Genomic DNA, 24,915 nt, shown 5'->3' with positions numbered 1-24,915 from the left:
AGACCCTTTGCTTAGTAGATATTAAATTTATATTGACAGCAAGAAATAAAATGGGAAATATAAAAGGCCAAAATAGTATTTAGAAACTCTATACTTTGAATCATACATAGAGCTGTATACTTAGAAGTATGGTATTATATTGTTGGAAGATTGAAATATATGCTGTGTTGAGCTTTTTCCCCCATCCCGTAACAATGATGAACATTTTCTTATTGAGATCAATTTATAATAATGACAGTTAGAGAGTAAAATTTATAGTTATGTAAAATGAAACTGTCCAGATTGGACGCAGTGACTTGATGATACACAGAACAATCAGAGTTATTAAAATGGTGGGTGGCCTTATAGACCCTCAGATGCTTCTCAAAACAAATCATCTTGACAGGAAGAAAATCTTACAAAATGAAGTTTATATGCTTTCTGCTCTTTACAGACATTTTAAACTTGAGAAACAACTCTAGGGAATTATTGGAATTTTATTCTTCAAAAATAAAGTGGCCAGGGGCACCTGGGTGGCTCAGTGGGTTAAGCCGCTGCCTTCGGCTCAGGTCATGATCTCAGGGTCCTGGGATCGAGCCCCGCATCGGGCTCTCTGCTCAGCAGGGACCCTGCTTCCTCCTCTCTCTCTGCCTGCCTCTCCATCTACTTGTGATCTCTCTCTGTCAAATAAATAAATAAACTCTTAAAATAAATAAATAAATAAATAAAAATAAAATGGCCAAATACCTGCAAATAGTCATTATACTCAGACTTTATTTTAATATTTTAAGAAATGTATGTGGAAAAAATATAGATGATGGAAAGATAGATAGTTGATAGGTAGATAGATGGACATTTTCCTTTGCTAAATTTCCCATTATTTAGAAGATATTTAAACACTCTAGTAAGAATCAGTTTTATATTTGATTTCATTAACATATGTTTAGATCAAATCAGCAACTCCTTCAAATTCATTCCTTAGTTCTATAGGTGTTTAAATTGAAAAGAAAAAGTGATTAAAATATCACTTAACCTGTGCAGTGACATATTCCTAGTTATAAGAACTACTGACCAATTTTATCCATTTTTAACACATGCATAAGGTTTCAACTCTTTGACATTGCCACTCAAGAAAATATCACTGATAAGAATTTGGCCCAAGACCTACTCAGTAATGTGATGGTTTACTTTCCCTGAATGGATCTTCTTCCATTAAAGAAAGATACTAACTGATGAGAGTTAAGATGGAGTATTATAAAACAAGACTGCTATGCTCACTTTGGCAATGCATATACTAAAATTGAAATGACACAGAGAAGATTAGCATGGCACCTACACAAGGATGATATACCAAAGCAAGACCATCATGTTGAATTTCCAGACTACAGTATACTGCCCAGACATCCTTAGACAGGTTTGTAACTTCCTGTGGTGGAGTTGCCTCATGCCTAAATGCTGATGGTAAGAGTCCCTGCCTCATAGGATTTTTACAGTCAGTAAATGATTTAATACATATGGAGATTTTAAAACAGTGCCTAACATATAGTGGCACTGTATAAGAATTATCTCTTCTTGAAGAATTTTTAATATTTTTTCTTCATTTGAAGAATAAATGTATCATCCTTGAATAGAGCTATAATTTGTTCATTGTGTGTTTATTATGGATACCACAATAAGTAACCACAGGCAACCTCAGGTTCAGATATGAACGTCTTCCACTAAACTAGTAAAATCACTAGCTCTTGCAAAAAGACTAGGACAACTAAGTCCTAGTGAAAATGTCCAGTATAAACTATAAGTAATACTTATGGTTTTATTTCCCAATATTTCTATATGATAGGTTTGTTTTTCATATGTAATAAGTCATAAAGGGTAAGGGTACCTGAAGGGAAAACAAAAATAATTTCCAATTTATAAAGTTCAATTTAAGGTATAAAGACATGCCATGTGAATTATCAGATATCCTCTCTCTTCTCCATCAATGCCCTTAACAAGTAGTGCTTTACTACAAAGTAGATGAGTCAATTGGCCCAATTGTAAAAAAAAAGAAAAAAAAAAAAAAAGAACAATATTGAGCATCCCAATTGTATCTGATATGCATAGTATAAGATCTAATAATGAAGTTTATATGACAGTTGTGGTCATCTTAAGATTTGTATTAAAGTTAAGTTGCTTTATGACTAGGTATCAAATAGCATCCTAACAGTCATGACCTAATAATCTGGTCTTCTGTCAACCTCAGCAACCTGATCTCATGCTACTTCTTCCTTTGCTCACTAATCTTCAGCCACACTAGTCAATTTTCAGTTTTTCAAGTGAACTATAGTCCTTTCTTCCACAGAGATTTAAGATGAATATTGTTTCTCTGCCTAGAATAGCCTTCCTCCATCTTTTCACCTATTCAGCATGTCTTTATTAGGAATAATATTAGCTATCACTTCTTTCAACCTCCAAAATGCATTGTCTTCTCATTATATTATATAGTTTTAAAGATTTTATTTATTTATTTATTTATTTGAGAAAGAGAGAGAGAAAGAGCCCAAGCAGGGAGAGGGGCATAGGGAGAGAGAGAAGCAGGCTTCCCACTGATCAGGGAGCCCAATATGGGGCTCGATCCTGAGACCTTGGGATCATGACCTGAATCGAAGGGAGATGCTTAACCAACTGAGTCACCCATGTACCTCTCATTATGTTATCTTATACCTGCTTGAACTTTTGCTATGTAGAATTAATTTAACATTGTACTTTATTTTTTTCATGACTTCTTCCGCAAGTAGACCATAGACTTCATAATGATTTGGACTTTGTTGTATGCTCACTTCGGTTCTCTCTTGAAATAACATAGATGCCCTCACATCAACAAAATGTGTACTGATACTCTATGGTTCTCTTCTGACTTTTGACTAATTTGTCAGCTTGACATTTCCACTCAATATGGTCCAGACAGAAGTCCTGACCTGCTCCCATACTACCTGAATTCTCTCTAAGAGATGAGAATCTTCATCTCTTACAAACAATACTCCCATTCACCTACTGATCAAGCCAGAAATCTGGAAGTCATCCTTGATACCTCCATTTTCACACCCTCCATTTCTAAATCATCATTAAATCCTATCCTCTGTATGCATCAAGTGTATGTATGTAAATAAGTCTATATATCTTTCCACAATTGCTACCTGTATCATTCAGGGTCCTGCCATAAAAGGGTGAACCACTTAGAGTGGGTAATGTGAAGTATATGTTAAATGAAAACATATTTAAAAGATAGGGTAAGTAGGGTTTGTGGAAACCAACCAGAAATACTTCAAGACCTCACAGCTAGGAGCAAGCAATAAGAAGCTGTTGACAATGTAAGCTGAGAGGACAAAGGGAAGAGTTACTAGAAACTAGAAAGGCTAGCTCCATGGTGAAAGATGTCTAAGATTAACCACGTCCTCTGATAGAAGAGAAGTCAACACACAGAAGGAGCCAGGGAATAAAAACCTAACTTCATTCTGTTGCCGACCTCTAGTCACAGGCTGGTATTTCCTATTAGCTAAACCCAAGTCGAATTTAAAAGACAAAACAAAACCCTTGATGTCATGCAAAATAATTAGTATTTGGGGGAGCCATGAGGCACGGACAGAACACACTGAAAGTATTCTGTAAACCATCTTTCTCCTAGCCTTTTTTTGTTTCTTACCTGAACTATTGTAATGATCCTCTAACTGGTTTACCTACTTTCTCTGTCACAGACACCTATACTCAATCCATTCTATTACAGCAGTAAAAATTATGTTCCTGGAATGAAACCTATATCAAGTTTTTCTGTCAGTCTCTCAAACTCCTAGTTTTAAAATTGTATACTTTTATTAAAAAAAAAAAAGTTTAGGGCACCGGGTGGCTCAGTGGGTTAAGCCGCTGCCTTTGGCTCAGGTCATGATCTCAGGGTCCTGAGATGGAGTCCCGCATCGGGCTCTCTGCTCAGTAGGGAGCCTGCTTCCCTCTCTCCCTCTCTCTCTGCCTACTTGTGATCTTGTGATGGATTAATAAATTTTAGAAAACAGATTTGTATTTTTAAAAGCATCCTATGAGAGGCACCTGGGTGTATCAGTAGGTAAAGTGCCTGTTTTAGGCTCCTGTCATGATCTTCTTGTCCTGGAATACAGCCTCACATCAGGCTCCCTGATCAGCAGGGAGTCTGCTTCTCTCTCCCTCTCCCCAGCCCCTTCCTGTCCCCTCCCTTGCTTGTGCTCCCCCTCCTCATTCTCTCTCTCTCTCTCTCTAAATTAAAAGCTTCCCAGGTGATTCTAGATTAAAAAAAAAATTATTGGGACAACGAATATAAAGCTCTAGATTATAAATAGAATAATTAGTAAAATTAATCTTTACCCATTTGATTCAGTTATTATATGTTAAATAGAAACTCACAATGTGTTCATGAAATGTGTTTCTTTGCTAGGGCTTGGCTAAGTCTACTTTTTTTTTTTTCCCTTGTTCTTTTTTCTCTTTCAGATATCAGGTTTAACCTTCATTACATAAACCAAGTATTTCCCCCTTTTAAAAGCTCATACATGAACAACTTGATGGTGAACCAGTTCACATCTAAGTTTGGGTTTAAGGAGAGGAAATACTTCCCAAGGAAGTGCTTTAATGCCTTCTCATTATCAGATACTATAGAAGAAAAAAATTATTTTTTACAATTTAAAAATGTAACATTTTTGTGTATTTAGGAACTACCATAGGGCTGAGTTTGTTTCATTGAATATTTTGATGTTAAATTGTTTTTTTCTTTTCCTTTGGACCACAGGCCCTGGAGGTTCTATATACCTGGCTCTGAACTTTTTCCATTTCATTTCTGATAATTTTTTAAAAATAAATTGTTTCTATCTCATTTGATATTTAGCCAATATTTTCTTATCTGTGTTCAGATGTTTATATATGTTTGATATACATCTGCCTGTTGTAGTATTGAAGCAATTCCATTTCTGTGACACATTCCCTAACACCACCTTTGCCAAGAAATGTTCACATTTCAAAATCTATTATTTTGATAGATAAATAATAATAAATTAGTTAGCCATTACAGGATTTTGGGACATGAATACGTTTTGTGATCTCTATTTTAATAAAGTTATTTCAATAAACTTATGTGATAAATAAGGAAAATATATCTATATATGCCTGCATATATAAGTAAAAATACTTCTGTTTCAGCATAGAGATGAATAATGGCTATATATTTTATCTCATTCCTCCACTTAAAAACAAAATGTAAGTAGAATCCCTAATTTATTGAAAATAATTGTGTAAACAGCAATTTATTAGAGAAACTTTCTTATCTTCTGCATTTAATTTTGAAAAGGGCACTAGCTATAACACCTAATCTCTAGCATTTCCATTAGCAAACTGCCCTCCCCTGTGTCTGTTGTATTAACATCCATCTAGGTTGTAATCAAATATTTGTGTAATTATTCTTGGCAAACTTAGAGGTTGCATAGCACAAGATACATATAAAACTGTAATGGCATGTTTTTATTAGTAAATTTATAAAACCTGGGGTATTTCTTTATTAGAGACCCCAATAGGTGAGTTCTATACTTAAGATAATACCACTCAGATTTGCAGAAAATCTGCAAATTTTGATTCCAAATCATTCAGTTTCTACCTCCTCCTACATGCAGTTATTACTGATATTTCTGTTTCTGTCATTGTTTATTCTACTGTTAATTTAAGAGTTAGATAATTTGGTTTACTCCACAGTTTACTAATTAAAATGAAGCATATCCATCCAATCTTCCCAATATGATTATATTTTCTGCAAAGACAAGGAATGTCTTTATGTCCTTCGTATCTCTCATGGTTTCTAGCACAGTTCTAGATATGAATAAATATTCAATAACTATATATTATTTCTCTATATATTTATGCAGTCCTGACTGATTGTTATGATATATTATATAGTTTATTGACCAGTGCTGGAGGTGACAAACTAAAATCAAACCTCTCACAGTTACTTAAGGAAAATCTTAAGAATCATTTACTTAGGGAATCTATTTTGCCAAGTCTTTCCTTGGTGTTAAATGTGATCAATATATCCTGACTGCTAATGGCAGTAATAAGATTACTATCATTATCAACCTCAAGTCTTCAAAATGAAAGGAAGTAGAATCTTGATGCCAGGTGCTATGGATCACAGGGGTAGGAGGATTGGAAGATAGTCATTTCATCTTACCTTACACACCTGTGTGGCACAGGTAATAGTGTTAGAGAAGGTAGCAGCCTCCAGACAAAACATTGCAATTTCAAAATGTGAGGGGTCTTTTATTTTTATTTGCGTCATCATAGACTCAATTACAATTTTAAATTAGTAAATAAATATTTATTGAGTATTGCTAAATTAATATACTATGTTACAATTTTATGGTATATTATATTATTTTTCTCTATTTTAGAGTCTTTTGATCCTCCAAAAATTTGATGAAGCAAATGCTTTAATCCTTAACCTGATCTTAATAATGAGTAGTATAAATTGATGTTCTAAATTGACATATCTATCTATATTACCTTTTAGTAGTAAAATCTACATTCCAATCTTTGGTAATACGCCCTTTTTTAAAATGAGTCTAAATATTAGGTCATGGGAAGAACAACATTTAGGGAAAAACGCTAAAATATAGCAGCTAATGTTAATACTTACTAATACTTGCTTATCTACAAGTGTTTAAAGGGAAAGGTTTTCCAGCCATTATAAGATGTTACAGTGTTAATCTACATTTCAATAAGATATTTAAAGGCAATTCTAGAACTGTCAAGGACCTGCTCTTAAGCTTGAGAGAAACCTACAAAGGAATGCTGACAGTTTCATTTTATGTGACATGAAAGCATTATTCTATCAAGAAAATGTTATTAGTTCCTCAGACATTTGAACACTTTACACTGCAGATTCTCAGAAAGTTCCACAGATACTTTCTAGTATGTGGTGTTAAAATATTACCTATGTAAAATATCTTGAAGTATAAAATTAAAGGAGTGGTCTGAATAAGCAAGGGTTCCTCTACTTCACTTGGTTCTACTAAAAATTATAGCAAAGTCAAAAGCTTTGAATAAAGCGCTCATGTCTGAAAATCCCAAACTTTGATGGAGGGATTTAAAAGTATATGTTAAAGTATGTTTAAATGTTTGTTAAAAACTTACAAACTAGGAGAGTAACATTGTAAGCAGCTTTTGGATTTTATAGTACATACTTGATAAAAGTACTACATTCCTGGTTCTGATTCACTCCTAAAAATAAGAAAAGCTTTGTGGGTTGTTTTATTTTGTTTTCCTCCGAGGCTGCAAAGAATTTTTGACCCAGATAACCCAGAGTTCTACAGAGCTGGGTGCAAATGATGAACTGTAACTTCTAATCATTTTGCATTCTTTCTCTTTTCCTATTATATCTCTTATTACACGGTTTCCCAAAGTATAGCGAGCTTATCACTGAAAGTTGAGTTGAGACAATGCATGAACAGATTTTATTATTTAAAAATTGATATAGTTGCCTATTTATTTCAACATACATTATATAAAAGATGATCAACACATTAAAAATACCTTAGATATTGCTTAGGAATATAGGCAATATTTAGGTAATATAAATATTCAAGATTTTGAAAAGGAGTTGATTTAAAGAAAGATACTAAATAACTACTAGTGTGGGTGGCACATAGCTATGTCAAAAGGCAAAGGTGGGACAGAAATGTCTAAACTAGAAGAGACACTGTCCATGGTACTCACTGTTCTCATTCTTCTCAAAGACATGTTATCTCATTCTGAATCCAAGTAAACCTTTCATCCTTTGAAAGGTTCTGATACTGTCATAAAAATATCTTCGGTCATTTCCAATGACACTGTATTCCAAAGCAAGCCTTTTAACTAAATCATTAAGTCTGATGTCAACAGCTGTGTGATAGTAGGAAATAACACCAGTAAAATATTGTGCCTTTCATCTACTTCATCAATGAAAACTATTATTTTCCTCTCTAAAACAACTCTTCCTGTCCACTTTTCCACCTTGGTTTTGCAATTTTATATTTAGCCATTAATTAATCAAAAGTACAAGGAAGAAGGATTTTATTTACTCATTAAGGGAACTTGCATCCCTAATTCTTTTACATATTCTTCCATAAGTTTCTATGATGCATTCTAACTCCCGTCAATGACTTCCATATAGATTAATCTTTTAAAAATACTCTTTTACTGAAGCTCATTAAATATTTTAACAGATTTTGATGAAGTTTTATTTTTTAAGATTTTATTTATTTATTTGACAGAGAGAGATCACAAGTAGGCAGAGGCAGGCAGGGGTGGGGGGGAGCAGGCTCCCTGCTGAGCAGAGAGGCTGATGTGAGGCTGGATCCCAGGACCCTGAGATCATGACCTGAGCTAAAGGCAGAGGCTTAACCCACTGAGACACCCAGGTGCCCTTGATGAATTTTAGAACATAGGTGAGGTTCAGAGGAGTCTGAGCAGAGCTGATGACCCAGAAAGAATTCTTGAAACATCTTTGGTGCAAAGTGGTGGTTTATTAAAGCACAAGGATAGGACCCATTGGCAGAAAGAGCTGCTGCCATAAGGTTGTGAGGTGTGGCAGGTTATTTACTTTGGGATTGGGAGAGATAAGAAAAAAGGGAGGTTTCAAAAGAACTTTCATATGCTAAAGAGGACCTACAAGATACCAGAGATCTTGAGACCTTGTCATTGTCAAGGTTTTTCCCTCTAGCAAGGTATTAACATTAAGATAGTAGGGGAAGTTATGTGTTGTGGAGAGTGCTGTGAGGTGTAAATCTGGTGATTCACAGACATGTACCCCTGGGGTTAATAACACATTATAAGTTAATAAAAAAAATTTAAATTAAAAAAAAAAAGGATTGTCACATATGTCCCACCCAGGAATGAGGGTGGGAGTGGGGGAACGTTGCAGGGTGTCATCTTCTGCCTTGTCCTCAGCCAACCTTCTGTTCCCTCATCATTTTGTGGACAGCAGTTGCTATATCTGAGGCTCAGTGTATACACACAGATAGTTATATCATCTCCTTATACCAAATCTACCAAATACAGATGAGAACAAATGAGACAATAAAACATCAAAGGTCTTGGGGGTCACTCTGGGAATCACACTGGTTTCAGTACCCTTAACTTTTGCCCTATGTTATATTATTTTGATATACAAATATGATATCAAGACTTAGAGTGAATCTTTTTTCATATTTATCTTCAGCTTGTGATATCAATCACTCTCTCAATTTTGAATGCTTGTTTTGCTTGATCTTGTGATGCTCCCCTGTATTGATTTCCTTTTCACTTTTCTCAAAAATTACATTCTTCTTTGTTGATTCATCTGCCTCTTACTGCTTTTATGAATAAGCCTTGCACAAGCTAGCATATGCTCACCTTGTGTATTTATTGAGCATGCCTTTAATATCAACTCAACATTAGAGACAACAGAATGAAAATATTATTAAAATATGGCTGTTACTTTTTGCAGAGTCACTGGTGTGATTTTTCTCCACTTGTTTGGGATACTAAGTCATTATCCTATTTTGTTTTTTAATTAATTGCTTAGGTTTATATATTCAGTAGAAACTAAGCTACTGCTTATCTTATTTAACTATACTTCCAAATACTCAAAAGGAGAGAAGAGAGTAGATCATTCTCAAAGAGATAACTAAGATCATTCTTTCAATGGCAGTGGTGTTATTAGTAGCTCAAATGCCTTCTCAGGTCAAATGGCATTTCCATATGGGCTACTTAAGTTAAATTTTAACTTAATATTAATATCAGTTTATGCTCAAAAGTTTAGTCATTCTTACATAAACATAAACACTAAGCAAAGGTCTCTGGGCCTTCTGCCTCACCCAATATGAACAGCCATACTCTGCCTTTGAGCTCAGGGAACCCGTCTGGGTATTAACTTCTCATGTGATTATTTCTTCTCTGAGGATTTCATATGCTTTCCAGGGCAGCAAAATTTAAGTAGGAATGTTATAATCAATGAATAGAGAAGCTTAATGAACATTGGTTCTCAGAAAGGAGTGACTTAGGGTCTTCGTCACTGCCTTTCAAGAGACTCAGGGACCACTATATAAATATAACAAATTTACTTCCAAATAGCATAGAGGATTGGGGGAGGCAAGCCATACTCCTCTGAGTCAATGGGGTCCATGAAAATGTTGAGGAAAGAATCAAAGAATATTTATTTCACTATGCCAGAATGTATTTGCTTAGTATCTCTTGACATTCTCCTTTAAAAGTAAAAATTAGTGGGGCACCTGGGTGGCTCAGTGGGTTAAGGCCTCTGCCTTCGGCTCAGGTCATGATCCCAGGGTCCTGGGATCGAGCCCCGTGTCCGGCTCTCTGCTCAGTGGGGAGCCTGCTTCCTCCTCTCTCCCTCTGCCTCTCTGCCTACTTGTGATCTCTGTCTGTCAAGAAAATAAATAAAATCTTAAAAATAAATAAATAAATAAATAAATAAATAAAGATTAGTCTCTTTTCATTAGGTATCCTATGAGAGTTTGTACAATAAATGAGGAATGCTTGTATAAATAGAGGAAAACATTGCTATTTCAATTTCTTGTTCCAGAGATTTTTCTCTAGTGAGATAACAAATTTTGATTAGGTAACACTTCATTTAGAAAAAAAAAAAAAAAAGGAAACACTTCATAAACGATCACTATTATGAACCAGGTAAAGAATAGATAAAATGGGGGGCACCTGAATGGCTCAGTCATTAGGCCTCTGCCTTCTGCTCAGGTCATGATCCCAGGGTTCTGGGCCCCACATGGAGCTCCCAGCTCAGCAGGGAGCCTGCTTCTCCCTCTCCCACTGTCCCTGCTTGTGTCCTTCTCTCACTGTGTCTCTCTGTCAACTAAATAAATAAAATCTTAAAAAAAAAAAAAGACAGATAATAGATGAAATGCTCAGCTCGTGCAGTTAGGGTGAGTTAGAGGATGAAGGAGGAGAGTAAAGAAGAAAATTTTTGAAAGAAGACAAGTGATGAAACTCGCTGGCAGACTAGAGCCTGTGCAGAAATATTGCCTGTGGAAAGTTTCTAGTCCTAGAAGGATCTGAGTACTTTCAAGAATGGGAATGTCTGGGGGAGCCTGGGTGGCTCAGTCAGTTAAGTATACAATTCTCAGTTTTGTTTCAGGTCATGAATCCCAAGCGCAGTGTCAGGCTTTAGTGGGGAGTTTGCTTGAGATTCTCTCCTTCTCCCTATGCTCCTCCCACCCTCCCCAATAAATAGATAAATAAATATTAAAAAATTAAAAAATAAAAGCCTCTTTCTTCCTCTCCTTCTGCCACATGTTCTCTCTCTCTCTCTCTCCCCCCCTCTTTCTCCCTCTTAAATATGTAAGTCTTTAAAAAACAAAAACAGGAAAAAAGAAAAAAAAAGTCTTCTAATTCAGCAACTTATGCCAGGGAAAATTTGGGAAAATGACTCAGTTTGGCTTTCCCCCAAAAACAAATCCTACATGGACAAATACTTGTATCCAAGTAGTTTACTTACTTAATATGTAATACAAAGGAGAAGTGAATAGGGAAAATTAGAAAAGGAAGGAGGAAAACACAAAGTAATGGCACATCATCAAGATCCTTGGGGCACCTTGGTGGCTCAGTGGTTTGAGCCTCTGCCTTCGGCTCAGGTCATGATCTCAGGGTCCTGGGATCGAACCCCACATTGGGCTCTCTGCTCAGCGGGGAGCCTGCTTCCCTCTCTCTCTTTCTGCCTGCCTCTCTGTCTACTTGTGATCTCTGTCTGTCAAATAAATAAAACCTAAAAAAAAAAAAAAAAAAAAGATCTTTATTATAGGCCTTTATACTTCATGGTCTGGGAGAGATGTGCAGGTTATCTCTGAAACACAGGAGTCTGGGATTCTGGAATCCTCTGATCACTGCTTCCTGTTTCCCATTGATTAAGGGTCATCCCCAGCTATTCCATTCGTGGACTACACTTGTGTCTGGGTTAGTGATTCCCCAAATCATTGAAGACAATTTTGCCGTAAAAAGCAGAAAATCACCCACAGAAAAGTGGGTGCATGGGGCGGAACAATGGCAGCTTTTTGGAGGTAGTATAGTCCACCTTTCAGTGGTTGAAATCTGACATGGGCTACAGAGATAGGCTAGAATGTGTAAAGTTATTGTGTGACACAATATGGAATAAAGACTAAACATCAGGACATGAAATGAATTAGTTCAGCAAAAGCAAAAATTTAGAACTTGTATCTAGAGGAAATGTCAAGATCTCCATTATCTCTGAAGATCTATGGAGAATTTATTAAAAATCTGGATCTTCTCACCTTACCCAGCATGGTGGGCCATCATGACCATCTCCCTTGGATGACATTCAAGTTCCCATGTTGCGTTCAGAGGTAGTCTCTTTCTCCAGACAAATCTCGAGAACAGCACTCACTATGTAAAATAGATGAAGGACTGATTTGGGGCAATACTGTTTCTAAATTTGTTAAATATTTAAAGTATTATAGTGTGAATATAATTATTGTAATTATTATAAATTGCTATTTAATCTGAGTTCCAAGAACTTTTTTGGTCTCCTTATAGAATTACCTCTTTAGCTATCACTGTGGCAGAGTATAAGCAGCTTATAACTAAGTTACGGGTTTTCTGAAATAATAGTAGTAATTACTGAGCACTTCTCAAGTGTTGCCAACCTTCCAAGTGATTTACGTGTGTTAACAAATTTAATTCTCACAACAAGCCTCTGAGGTAGGTGCTATTATTATCCCCATGCTTCAGATATGAAAATTAAGGCACAATGAGGTTAACTAATTTATATAAATTCATCAGCTAGTACGTGACAGAGCTGGAATTTAGGCCTGAGAGTCAGAGTGCAATCCAAACTTTAAAGCACTGAATATTATGCCTTTTGAGATGAAGCACAAAGTTCTTAGAAACCAAGATCCAAAATCGTGTCTATATTATAGGTTGATTACATTGCAACCATTTTTTTTTAAAGAGGCACCTAAATAATTTTTCATTCCATAATCATAGTATTAACTTTTAAAATGATCTAACAGGTCTCACCAGATATACAGGCAAAACACTTTACTTTAGATTTTATTTTTTGAAAACTTAACAATATAAAATAGGTCAAGCACCTTTGTTAATTAACTCTATTTCATTAAAATTATGACCTCTGGTTTAAAATGCCTTCACTCTTGTGTGTTAAATTTATGTGGATGATCCATAAACAGTCCCTAATTAGTCACATGTGGATTCAGATGTGGGCTTGTGTGTTATAAACTAACACTGAAGTGTATAAGGAACTGTCAGTCAGATCAAAAGTCAACTGAAAATCATCCCGTTTGCAAAGCTGAGAGTCTGTCACAGTTAGTTAGTCATAAATGTTTAAAACAGCAACCAAACTTTTATTCTAATTGAGCATGAGTTGAAAGGCTATCCACTTTGATGTCTTTGCTTTTATCATTTGTATATAGCTAAAAAACTACTATTATTTTTTTTAATCCCCCCTTGGAGTGGTAGACATTACTTAGTTCTGAAAATATACAGGTAGATCAATCTATAATTGCAAGGCCTTTGTACAGTTTCCAATTATGCCTATAATCTTCCACGTGCAAAAGTTCAAAAGTAAAATTCTTCCCTCTTTTTTCTCTATTTGATCTCTTTCTCCACGTATTTGTGATTCAAGACATAAGGAATACATCTTTGCAATTGTATTTAGAGAGCGATCATTTAAAGTATAATAGTCCTCTTATCCCATTTTATCAGGCTGGAGTAGACACAAATCATATAATAGATTTTTTCATTAATATTGCACATTTTATCAGTAAAATTTAGTGGCATTAATGGCCCCATTCTAGAGATTTACATACTGAGACTCAGAAGTGAAATGACTATCAAGGTCCTAGAGCAATCCATGTAGCAATATGGATAAGATTTCAAAGTGCCAGACCTGCACCCATTTCCATTCTTTGATTTTAGAACTTGAACACAAGTCCTGCATTCAGGGTCATTATCTTGTAATCTTATGACCAACAATATTATTGGTTAAATAGTCAATGCTGGAAACATTCTTTAGACTACCCAGAGGACATGTGTTTCACTTTTTATGCTATCCTTTCCTCAATGAATTATTATTTTTGTTCAAATAGTCAAATATCCTTTAAAGATATTTCAACAATAAGAAAAATATGTATATTTTCACATGTAAATGCCATTTTCTATTCTCTTTATTCTTTTGTGTAAATCTTGATTTTCATCCACTATTATTTTCCTCTGTCTAAAAGACTTACTATAACATGTCTTGTAGGGCAGGTCTGGTGGTGATGAATTTCCTTAGGTTTTATATGTCTGAAAATGTCTTTATTTTGCCTTCAATTTTGGAAAATATATATATGCCAACTATGAAATTCTAAACTGGCAGTCTTTGGTTTTCAGTACTGTAAAGATGTGGTTCCGTGATCTCACTTACTTTACTCACACAAAAAATCCAACACCATTTTTATCTTTGCTCCTCTGTATATAACAAGTCTTTTTTTCTTAATAATTTTAAGAGTTTCTCTTCATACAGATTTTGAAGAGTTGTATTATGATATGCCTCAATATAGTAGTGTGTTTTTTTGTTTGTTTGTTTTTCTCCCATGTTTCTTGTGTTTGGAGTTCTTTGAGCTTCTTGGATTTGTGAATTTATAGTTTTCATTGAGTTTGGAAAATTTGGGGCCATTATCTCTTTAAATATATTTTCTTTCTCTTCTCTCTTCCTCTTCCTTCTGGGACAACAATTACCTCTATAATCCAGTGTTCACTAATTACCAGTGTTTGCTAATTACCTCTCCATTCATTTAAGTCCTTTTCTTTCCTTTTGTTTTACTGTGGATAGTTTTTATTGCTAGATCTTCAAATTCACTATTATTTTTTTCAGCAATATCTAATCTATAGTTAATCCCACCCAGTGTATTTTTTATCCCAGACATCATAGCTTTTACTCCTGAGATTTCATTCTGAACTTTTTTTCACATTTTCTATATCTCAACATAACTTTTTTTTTTAAGATATTTTAAATTTATTTGACAGACAGATCACAAGTAGGCAGAGAGGAAGGCAGAGAGAGAGAAAGAGAGAGGAGGAGGCAGGCTCCCCGCTGAGAGCCCAATGTGGGGGCTCAATCACAGGACTCTGGGATCATGGCCTGAGCCAAAGGCAGAGGCTTTAACCACTGAGCCACCCAGGTGCCCCGACTCTTTAAGCATATGAAAGAATCATAATAATTTCTTGTTCTATAATATTGTTTTATTAATGATTTGCTATCTATGTTCATTATTGTCTGTTTCAATTGACTAATTATTTTCCTTATTATGGGTCATAGTTTCTTGCCTCTTTACTGACTGTTGGTCTTTGAGTGAATGCCAAAACTATGAATTTTACCTTGTTGAATGTTGGATATTTTTCTTTCTTATGAATTTTGTACTTTGTTCTGGAATGCAATTGAGCTACTTGGAAAAAAAAATCTAATTCGTTCAATTATTACTTTTGCGATTTGTTATTCAGATCCAGAGGAGTGTTCAGATGGTGGTAATTATTCCACAATACTGAGGCAAGACCTTTTTGAGTATTCTATCTAATGCTCTGTGAAGTAAGACTTTTTTCAGCTCATGTTGTGGAAACAAGCACTGTTCCTGGCCCTGTGTGCATGCAAAGCACTGTTCCCTCCAATCCTTTTAGATTCTTCAGCATTGGGTGGTTTTCTCACATGCATGTAGTGCTCAATACTCTGCCCATCCTGAGGGAGAACCCTTTGCCAATGCCCAGGAATCTCCTTTTATTCCACTTTATTTTTCAGGTACTTTGTCCTATGAACTCTAGTTGCCTTGGTTTCCCTGAATTCTCACAGCTGACCAGTTCCTCTGGGCCCTTCCTCAGTTTCTCCTCCCTCTGCTGTGGCCAGGAAATTATGAAGGCAGTAAACTGGACAAACTTAGGGCTCCTTGTGTGGTTTACATCTCTCAGGGATCCCTGTTCTTCATCATCTGATAGTCAGAATCTTGAAAATATTGTTAAATTTATTTTGTTTATTTTGTTTAATTTTGTTGTATGTTTCTGATAGAAGGGTGATTCCAGTCCCTGGGTACTCCAGCTTAGCCAGAATAATTACTGTTTGAGGATGAGAAATATAAGAACTTAATAAGTCCTAGACATGAATTTAAATGTTTTATATATACTAACTCATTGAAATCATACAGTAAGTCATGAGGTAAGCATTATTATTATCTCCCAGTGATGGACATTATTGGTTGCCTGCACAATATTTTTATTATCTTCCTTTATACTGATAACAAAAGTTCAGATTATTTCCCAGGATATCATTCTGTCTCTGATGTATAAATCTACCAGAAATTACATCTACTTTTGATATAATTCCACAACTCCTAAATTCATTTAATAGTATCTATTTTAGAATCTTGGCAAAGAGAACAGGATTCTTTTTAGGACTATTTTTTTTAAAGAAAGAATACATTTCTCAAGAGGTAAAGTTCAGAAAACAGAATGATTGTTAGAGTGTAGTCCTCAAAACCCATTTTAATTGTATTTCCTAATTGTGTGTGGATAATACATGCAAATTCCTTTCCTATTCCCCGATGTACATTTTCAGCTGTTGCCTTGTTCTCTTTTTTGTAATTTAAGAAAATTTTAGGGGTACCTGGGTGGCTCAGTGGGTTAATCCTCTGCCTTCAGCTCAGGATCATGATCTTGGGGTCCTGGGATCGAGCCCTACATTGGGCTCTCTGCTCAGCAGGGAGTCTGCTTCCCCTCCTTCTCTGCCTGTCTCTCTGCCTATTTGTGATCTCTCTCTCTGTCAAATAAATAAATAAAAATATTTTTTTAAAAAAAGAAAATTTTAAGAAAATAACACTTTTTATTGAAAGATGATACCAAGGAATCACAAAATATTCAAAGTGATAAGTCAGTTCCAAAGATGTACTACTTTAATACTATAAAATGCATTCTCAGCTAATCCCACACTCAGTTAATATATAGCATATAACCATATGCACTCTAAAAAATTAGAAAGTTATATATTAAACCTTTCACTATCTTGATACCTATTAAATAATAAAAGAACAGAAAAAAAACATGAAAAAGTACATCTGCTAATGGTTTAAGGTATTTTTCTGACTTTTCCTTCTAGAAAACATCCATGAAGAGGAAATACAGGATAGATGCAGAATTTTTAAGAGGAAAAAAATACTGTGAACTAGTAAAAGAATAATTTGCCATTACAATGAGACATATAGACAAAGATTCAACAGAAAACACAAGATCAAAAATGTTAAATAATAATTTAGAAACAATGCCCACCAAGGTTTTTCCATGATGTAAGTCTCCAGCATGAAAATATTTGTTGAAAGCTTTCATATTAAGACTTTATATGCTGTACTTAAATAAAACACACGGAGAAAATGATATATGATTCCTGGAACAAATTGGTAACTGCAGTTAAAATGGTGCCCCAAAATGTATTTTTAGGAATTAAATGTTAGGCAGATACAACTGTCTTGTTGCATTTGGAATAAAACTGAGAAGAATATAAAACTGTGAAGTAATGTAGTGGAAAAGATAAGAAAAACAGAATAAAGTTACTTTTAAATTCTTTATTATAAGGAATGATGTTTATAAATGTCAAATTCGTACTTTACTCCTGGAAATGATACACCATGACCTCAGGTTGAGTGGACGTGATCATATTACCCCACTTTCTTGCAACTGTTAAAGGCAGTTGCACTACTCAAGTCAGATATGTCAATTCCCTTTTTAGAATGCTTAGTATTAATGAAATTGATGGGGAAAATAGCTCTTCCATCTTTTATCACCAAAGTATAAGGATATACGAAGAAATGTGAGTACACTTTTCTCTCCTTTTTTTTTTTTTTTAAATAAGATTCTATTTATTTATTTGACAGAGAGAGACACAAGGAGAGAGGGGACACAGCAGAGAGAGTGGGAGAGGGAGAAGCAGGCTCCCCAGCAGAGCAGGGAGCCCGACGTGGTGCTGGATCCCAGCACCTGGGATCATGACCTGAGCCAAAGGCAGACGCTTAATGACTGTGCCACTCAGGCGCCCCATGAGTACATTTTTCTACATGAGTGGTAAAAATGGATGAAGAAATAAAGTAACAAAAATGAAGAAAGAGGAAACATAGATTAAGAAAGAGAAAAATGTTGGGGCAACTGGATGTTTCAATCAGTTAAGCAGCCACCTTTTGATCTCAGCTCAGGTCTTAATCTCAGGGTTGTGAGTTCAAGTCCCATTCACACTGGGCATGTAGCCTACTTTAAAAAAAAGAGAGAGAAAGAAAAGCATTGAGAGAAAAAGTAGTTTTAGAGATGCCTAGGAGGATAAGCCGATTAAGTCTCCAACTCTTGGTTTCAGCTTAGGTCATGATCTCAAGGTCCTGGGATCAAGCCCCACATCAGGCTCCAAGCTCAGCATGGAATCTGGTTGAGGATACTCTCTCTATCTCCCTTTGCTTGCTCTCTAAATAAATAAATATATATTTTTTATTAGTTTTAGCAGTAATGAGTCTTTGGTCCTTGTTTCTGAGGTTCTTGGCACATCCTCTGGTTCTCCCAGCATTTCCTTTGATTTAGTGAGCTGCCCCAATATTACTACAATAAACCTTTATTTGCCTGAAGCTGCTCTGGTAAGAGTTGGACTTCTGTTACTTAAACTGAAAGAATTTGAGACCAGGAGAAAATATGAGCTGAGTTGATCATTTTGTGACTAAACAGCATGAAACTTCCTAGTATTTTACATAAACTCTCCTGGAATTCACCTATGGACCAATTCCAAGTGCCTAAATTCTAGTATTTTAGTTCACATTTTTAGTTCACATGTTGCACTAAAATCTATATATTTAGTGAAATATAAAAAACTTAAGAAATCGGAGACTAGAAATGTGAAATAAAAACACTATTTTGATGTGCCCTTATATTCCTAGCTCTATTAAAGATGAAATGTTTACTTGTATACAGTATAAATAGAAGTATAACCTTTAAAGTGAAGTGAGTTTTATACTAAATAATTATTTACTAAATAATTATTGAAAAGTGTTATGTTCTATAAGTAGTTAAATCTGAAGATTGAAAATAATGGTTAAAATAAGACCAAGGTCATGTTTTCAGTTTCCTTTTTATTCTCTATGTTTACTTTTCTTATATATAAGGGGGGCTCAATAAAAATTAGATATGGTAATATATGACTCTTGATGCATAATAATATCCCATTGAGAGATTTTTCTAGTTTTTATAATAAAAATTTATATGGGAGTAGTTCCTATTGGAATATGGTAGTTGGTAGTGAGCAAGAAGTTAATGGACTGGAAAAGATATTTGCAAATTCTGATTGTCAAGGTTTTATATACTGATTTTTTAAATCATAATTTGTTAATAGAAAAAGTGTTCCACTACTAAAATTATGTTTGAGAACCCGTGGTTCTAGTCCAACATTGCTTCATCTTTGAGACTCAACTTTCACTTAAACTGTCATGACAGAGAGATTCTCTTAACCTCTCACTCCAACTATTCTTCCCATCAACTTAAGTGCAGTTTAGACCTCAATGCTAAGTGCCCTTCCTTGATGTTTCAACTGCCATATATACTATAAAGGAAAAAATAGCTCTCAAAGGATACCCAAGTGTGTTCAAAAAACAATGGGTCAGTTTAGAGGAGAGGGGAAATTTTGGATCCTGTATGGATTTGGGTATTGGTCACTCAGATTGTCCTCTGGCTCTGTTGGCCTCCTGCCTAGTTCTCAGGGAAAGGGTGGAAGTTTGCAAAGATTGACAAAAAGCTGAAAGAACTCTTTCATTAGAATCTTTGAAAGATTTTGGAAGCCCAAGGCAATAATACTTTGTAACCTCTGTCCTAGTGGGATCAAAGGGGGTGGGGATGAGTAGAAGAGTGTGGGGTGCTTTTCCATATTCAAGGTTTCTATTGAGCATGAAAATGTCATAGCTTCTGAGCAGTGGATCAGCTGAAAATTGGAATGCAGCAGAAATGGAAATGGTATTTCACTGTGATGAGTCTGGGAGTTTTTGTTGCAGCATTGATAGTTTGGGATAAAATCGAGAACATAGTAGGCAGCTAGAGGTAGGGAAGGTGTTTACAGTGGTTTTGATATCACTGAAAGACCTACGGCAGGAGAAGAAATGAACAGTAGATGCATGCAGTAACTATGAAGAATGCTTCTCTAGTAAGATAAGAAAATTTGGGACCTATTTTGGAAAGGTGATGTAAAGGGTCAGAGATACACTAAAACCCACAAAAAGTTGAATTATGTGTTGTGAGAAAAAGAATGAGGTATCATGAATACTCAAAATCAAAAGAATTGGTAGGAATTTGAAGAAAGATCTGAGTTGGAGGAATTCTGTATCCTTGGAAACTGGAAAGACCTCACTTCAAGTCTCTTTACTGAAAAACCTCCCAATATGAATAATTGCCTACATTCTGAAGACATTGTTATTTCTAACCTGCCACCAAATAGTCCTCTGATATAGAATGTTAGAGTTGGTCAAGAGCTCAGTCTTCTTGTCAAACATATTAGGGTTTGAATCCTAGTTCTCTCCATGCTTTTGACCTTGGGCTAATCACTTCTTCTCTGTGAACTTTTACTTCTTTGTCTCTATAGATGGAATAATAATTTTGCCTACTTCATAAGATTTTGTGAGGATCCAAAAAGACAGAGTATTTAATAAGTGCTCAATAAATATCAACAAAGAGTAACTTTTTATCATATTTATAACTGAAACCATGGTTATCAAATGTTTTACTGGATTCTTTCTTACCCTCTCTATATCATGATACTTTAGTATCTTTTTTGCTAATGAATGTCATAATTATTCTGTCATATTTTATAGCCTTAAGAGACATTATAATTGGCCTGAGTCATCTTTTCAAGATTTATAAGTAAATTGTTTCTGAACCAATTGGGGCAATTACTTAAATTCATGTAATTATATACATTGACAAAAACATGCCCTACCTTAATGGTCAGGAAGCCAGCCAGATAACATGTATTTATTAAGTAATTACTTTCTATTAAGCAAAATATCAAGTTTGAGGGTTATAGATTTGAGCATAAAAAATATAGCATTTCATCCTCCTGGACCCCCCAGAACTTTTTGGAAGAAATTTTACATAGACTAAAGCTCCCATAGGTCAGGTGAGGATATGTATTTGGAAGCATATTTAACTGTTGTTATTTTTATCTTATAACCCTCTAGGCACTCTTGGTCTGGGAAAACCTGGATTTCACTTTTCAGGCTGAGAGAATAGAAAATTCTGAAGAAAGAAAGCCTTGTTTGGAAGATCAAAGTGGGCACACAGAAGAACCTGGTTTTACCTTTTGCACTGAATGGAAGCATGGGCCAAATGAGGCACATGAGTTATGACTCTAGAGAACAAGTGATGAACTTGAGAACTGTGGTGGGTAACTACAAAATATTATTAATACTTAAGTGTGTGTAAGTCTCTCAAAGAGTGTTAGTGTCTAAGGACAAGGAAAAAGCACGTGTTTTATTATTATTATTTATTATAAAATTATTAAAATAAAACTATATTGCTATAATTATTTTTGAGAATATACTAGAATGAAAAACAGCTTCATCTAGTTGTTTAGATCCATGAATTTTGCACAAAAATACCAAGCTAAGTTCTGATAGGTTTGTAATTTAAAAAAATAAAAAAGATTAAAAAGCATTTCTTAGCAACTTTAATAGTATTATTATATTAAAAGGATGTCTAGAATTTCTTGTGGTGAAGTTAGGGAAAAAATAAATATATCAAGAAGTCAAAGAACTTAAAAAAACTCAAGATATAATATACTTAAATTTAAGGGTCTGGTTTATTTTGTTCTGTGAAATGTATATCTGTCATGCATAAGAAAAGTTAACTTATAAAATGAAAAGTGACTAAAAGCATGAAACCAACAAAATATCAGGCTAACTTAAATGCCAAATATTTGATATTGTCTAGAGCAGTGCTTCTCAAAAATTTATGTATACATCGATTGCCAAAGGATTTTGTAAATATGCAATTTCTGATTCAGTAGATTTGGGATATGGTCTGAGATTCTACATTACAAGTACACTGCCAGGTGATGTTGATATTGCTAGTCCATTGATCATAATTTTGTTTTATTAAAGTTTTAAATCCTAGAGTCACATGCAGTTGTAGAAATAATACAAAAAGACTCCATGTATCTTTAATTCAGTTTGTCTCAATGGTAATAGCTTGCAACTTTGTAAAAAAAAATCAGTTGGGGATATTTATGTGAGTCTATTTCTGGGATCTCTACTGTCTTCCATTAATATGTGCATCTATCCCTTTAACAATACCACACAGTCATGCTTGCTATAACTATGTATTAAATCTTCAAATTGGCCTAACTGATTTCTGCTACTTTTATCTTGTTTTTTCAAAATAATCTTAAGCTATTTTATTTCCTTTCCCTTTCTACATACATTCTTAGTATGTGGTACCAGTCTGTGGAAGGAGGGAGAAGAAGAAGGAGACTTGCTTTTGGAAAGTGTCGGACAGGAAAGGACATGCGTGACTTCTAAACATATTCCTTTGGCTAATACTCAGTTACTTGATCAAATATACCCACAAAGGAGACTAAGAAATACATTTGACTCTGTGTCCAAGGGGAGGGGAGGCAGACAGAGATTTTGATAAGAAGCATTTGGTAAGATGTCTCTGCCATAAAAAAGAAAGTCATAAAACTGTCTAGAAAATGTAAATTTATAAAACACTAAAGAGTTAATTGTGTTAGACATATATTAGCTTCCTATCACTGCTGTAACAAATTGCCACAAACTGGTGACTTAGGAAAACACAAATTTATTACCTTACAGTTCTGGAGTTTAAAAGTTAAACTCACTGGGCTCAAATCCGGGAATCAGCAGAGCTTTCTTTCTTTTTTGCTTTTTTTTTTGGAGGCCCTGGAAAGAATCTGATTCCTTACTTTTCCCCTTGTAGAGGCCACCCACATTCTCTGGCTCATAGACGCTTTCCATCTATAAATCCAGCAATGGCTGGTCAAGTCTTTCTCATGATATTATCTCTCTAGTTCTGACTCTTCTGCCTTCCTCCTACACATTAAAAGGCTTGTGTGATTGCACTGAGCCTATTGGGATAATCCAGAAAAATGTCTTTATTTTAGAGTTAATTGATTAGCAGCGCCAATTCCATCTAAAACTTCAGTCCTCCTTGCCATGTAGCATACAACACAGCCACAGGTTCTGGGGATAAGGACATTGGTGGGGTGGTCCTATTTCTAATTACTACAATAGAAGTATTTTTGTAGAAAATTATGAGCGGGTAGTATCATTTTATTACCTTTTCTATTAACGCAGCCTTGTGCAAAAGAGGAGTTAAGTAGCTCTGCATTCAAATTTCAGCACTGTCACTTAGTAACTGTGTGAGCTTATTAGTTAGGCTAGCTACATAACATCTGTATGTCTATTTTCTAAAGTGTAAAAATGGAAATAAGTAATACCTTCACCAAAGACCTGTTACTGAGCTTAAAAGAAACACAATGTGTTTAAGATACTCTTTGAAACACTGTTTATTAAAAATTAGCTGGTTAAAAATGTCTCTTCAACAAATGATGTTGGGAAAACTGGACAGCTACATGCAAAAGAATGAAACTGGACCACTTTATTATACCATACACAAAAATAAACTCAAAATGGATTAAACCTAAATATGAGATTTGAAACCATAACACTCCTAAAGGAAAACATAGGCAGAAATCTGTTGGACATCAATCTCAGCAACACATTTATGGCTCCGTCTCCTAAGGCAAGGTTAACAAAAGCAAAAATAAATGATTGAGAATACCCCAAAATAAAAAGCTTTTGTGTAGCAAAGGAAACCACCGAAACAAAAACAAAAAAAAAGGGAACCTACTGAATGGAAGAAGATACTAGCAGATGATATATCTGATAAGGGGTTAATATCCAGAATATGTAAATAATTTTTATAACCCAACAGCAAAAACAAACGAATGAAAACAAAACATAAAAAAAAAAAAAAAAAACACTGATTAAATGATGGGCTGAGGACCTGAACCAACTTTTTTCCAAAGACATACAGATGGCCAACAGATATATCAAAAGTTGTTCAACAGCACGAATCATCAGAAAATTCCAATCAAAACCATAATGAGATTACCTCATAGCAGTCAGCATAGCTAATATCAAAAAGAAAAGAAATAAAAAGTATTGTGAGGATGTGGAAGAAAAGGAAACCCTAGGGACTACTGGAGGAAATGAAATTGGAGCAGTCACTATCGAAAACAGTATGGAGGTTCCTCAAAAAATTAAAAATAGAGATACTAATACCATATGATCCAATAAGTCCAGACCTGAGAATTTACTTAAAGGAAAAGAAAACACTAATTTGAAAAGATATATGCACACTTACATTTATTGCAATATTATTTACAAAAGTCAAGATACCGGGTGCCTATGTAGTTCAGTTGTTATGCGTCTGTCTTCAGCAGGGGTAATGATTCCAGGGTCCTGCTTCGCTGGGAGCCTGCTTTCCCTCTCCCACTCCCCATGCTTGTGTTCTTGCTCTTGCTATCTTTCTCTCTCCCTCTGTCAAATAAATAAATAAATAAATAAATAAATACTTTAGAAAAAAAGATATGAAAGCAACCCAAGTGTTCCTTGATAGATAAATGCATAAAGAAAAGGGTGTGTGTGTGTGTGAGAGAGAGAGAGAGAGAGAGAGAGAGAATATTACTCAGCCATAAAAAATAATGAGATCTTGTCATCTGCGACAACATGGATGGACCTAGAGTTTATTATGCTCTAATTGAAATAAATGGAGAAAGACAGACACCATATGTTTTCACTCATATGTGGAATC

General features: G+C 34.9%; 1 non-coding gene across 1 annotated transcript; it reads left to right on the top strand.

Moving 5' to 3' along the window:
* The first annotated feature begins 1,253 nt into the window (after nt 1–1,253).
* LOC132014734 (U6 spliceosomal RNA) lies at nt 1,254–1,356 on the top strand. The gene has a single exon (XR_009403385.1). It is a non-coding gene; the product is annotated as a U6 spliceosomal RNA (small nuclear RNA).
* The last annotated feature ends 23,559 nt before the right edge of the window (nt 1,357–24,915 follow it).

This window comes from Mustela nigripes, chromosome 3 (genome assembly GCF_022355385.1).
Source record: "Mustela nigripes isolate SB6536 chromosome 3, MUSNIG.SB6536, whole genome shotgun sequence".
In the NCBI taxonomy this organism is placed as follows: domain Eukaryota; kingdom Metazoa; phylum Chordata; class Mammalia; order Carnivora; family Mustelidae; genus Mustela; species Mustela nigripes.
Note: the sequence above shows the minus strand (reverse complement) of the source record. Positions and strands in the feature narration are given on the sequence as shown.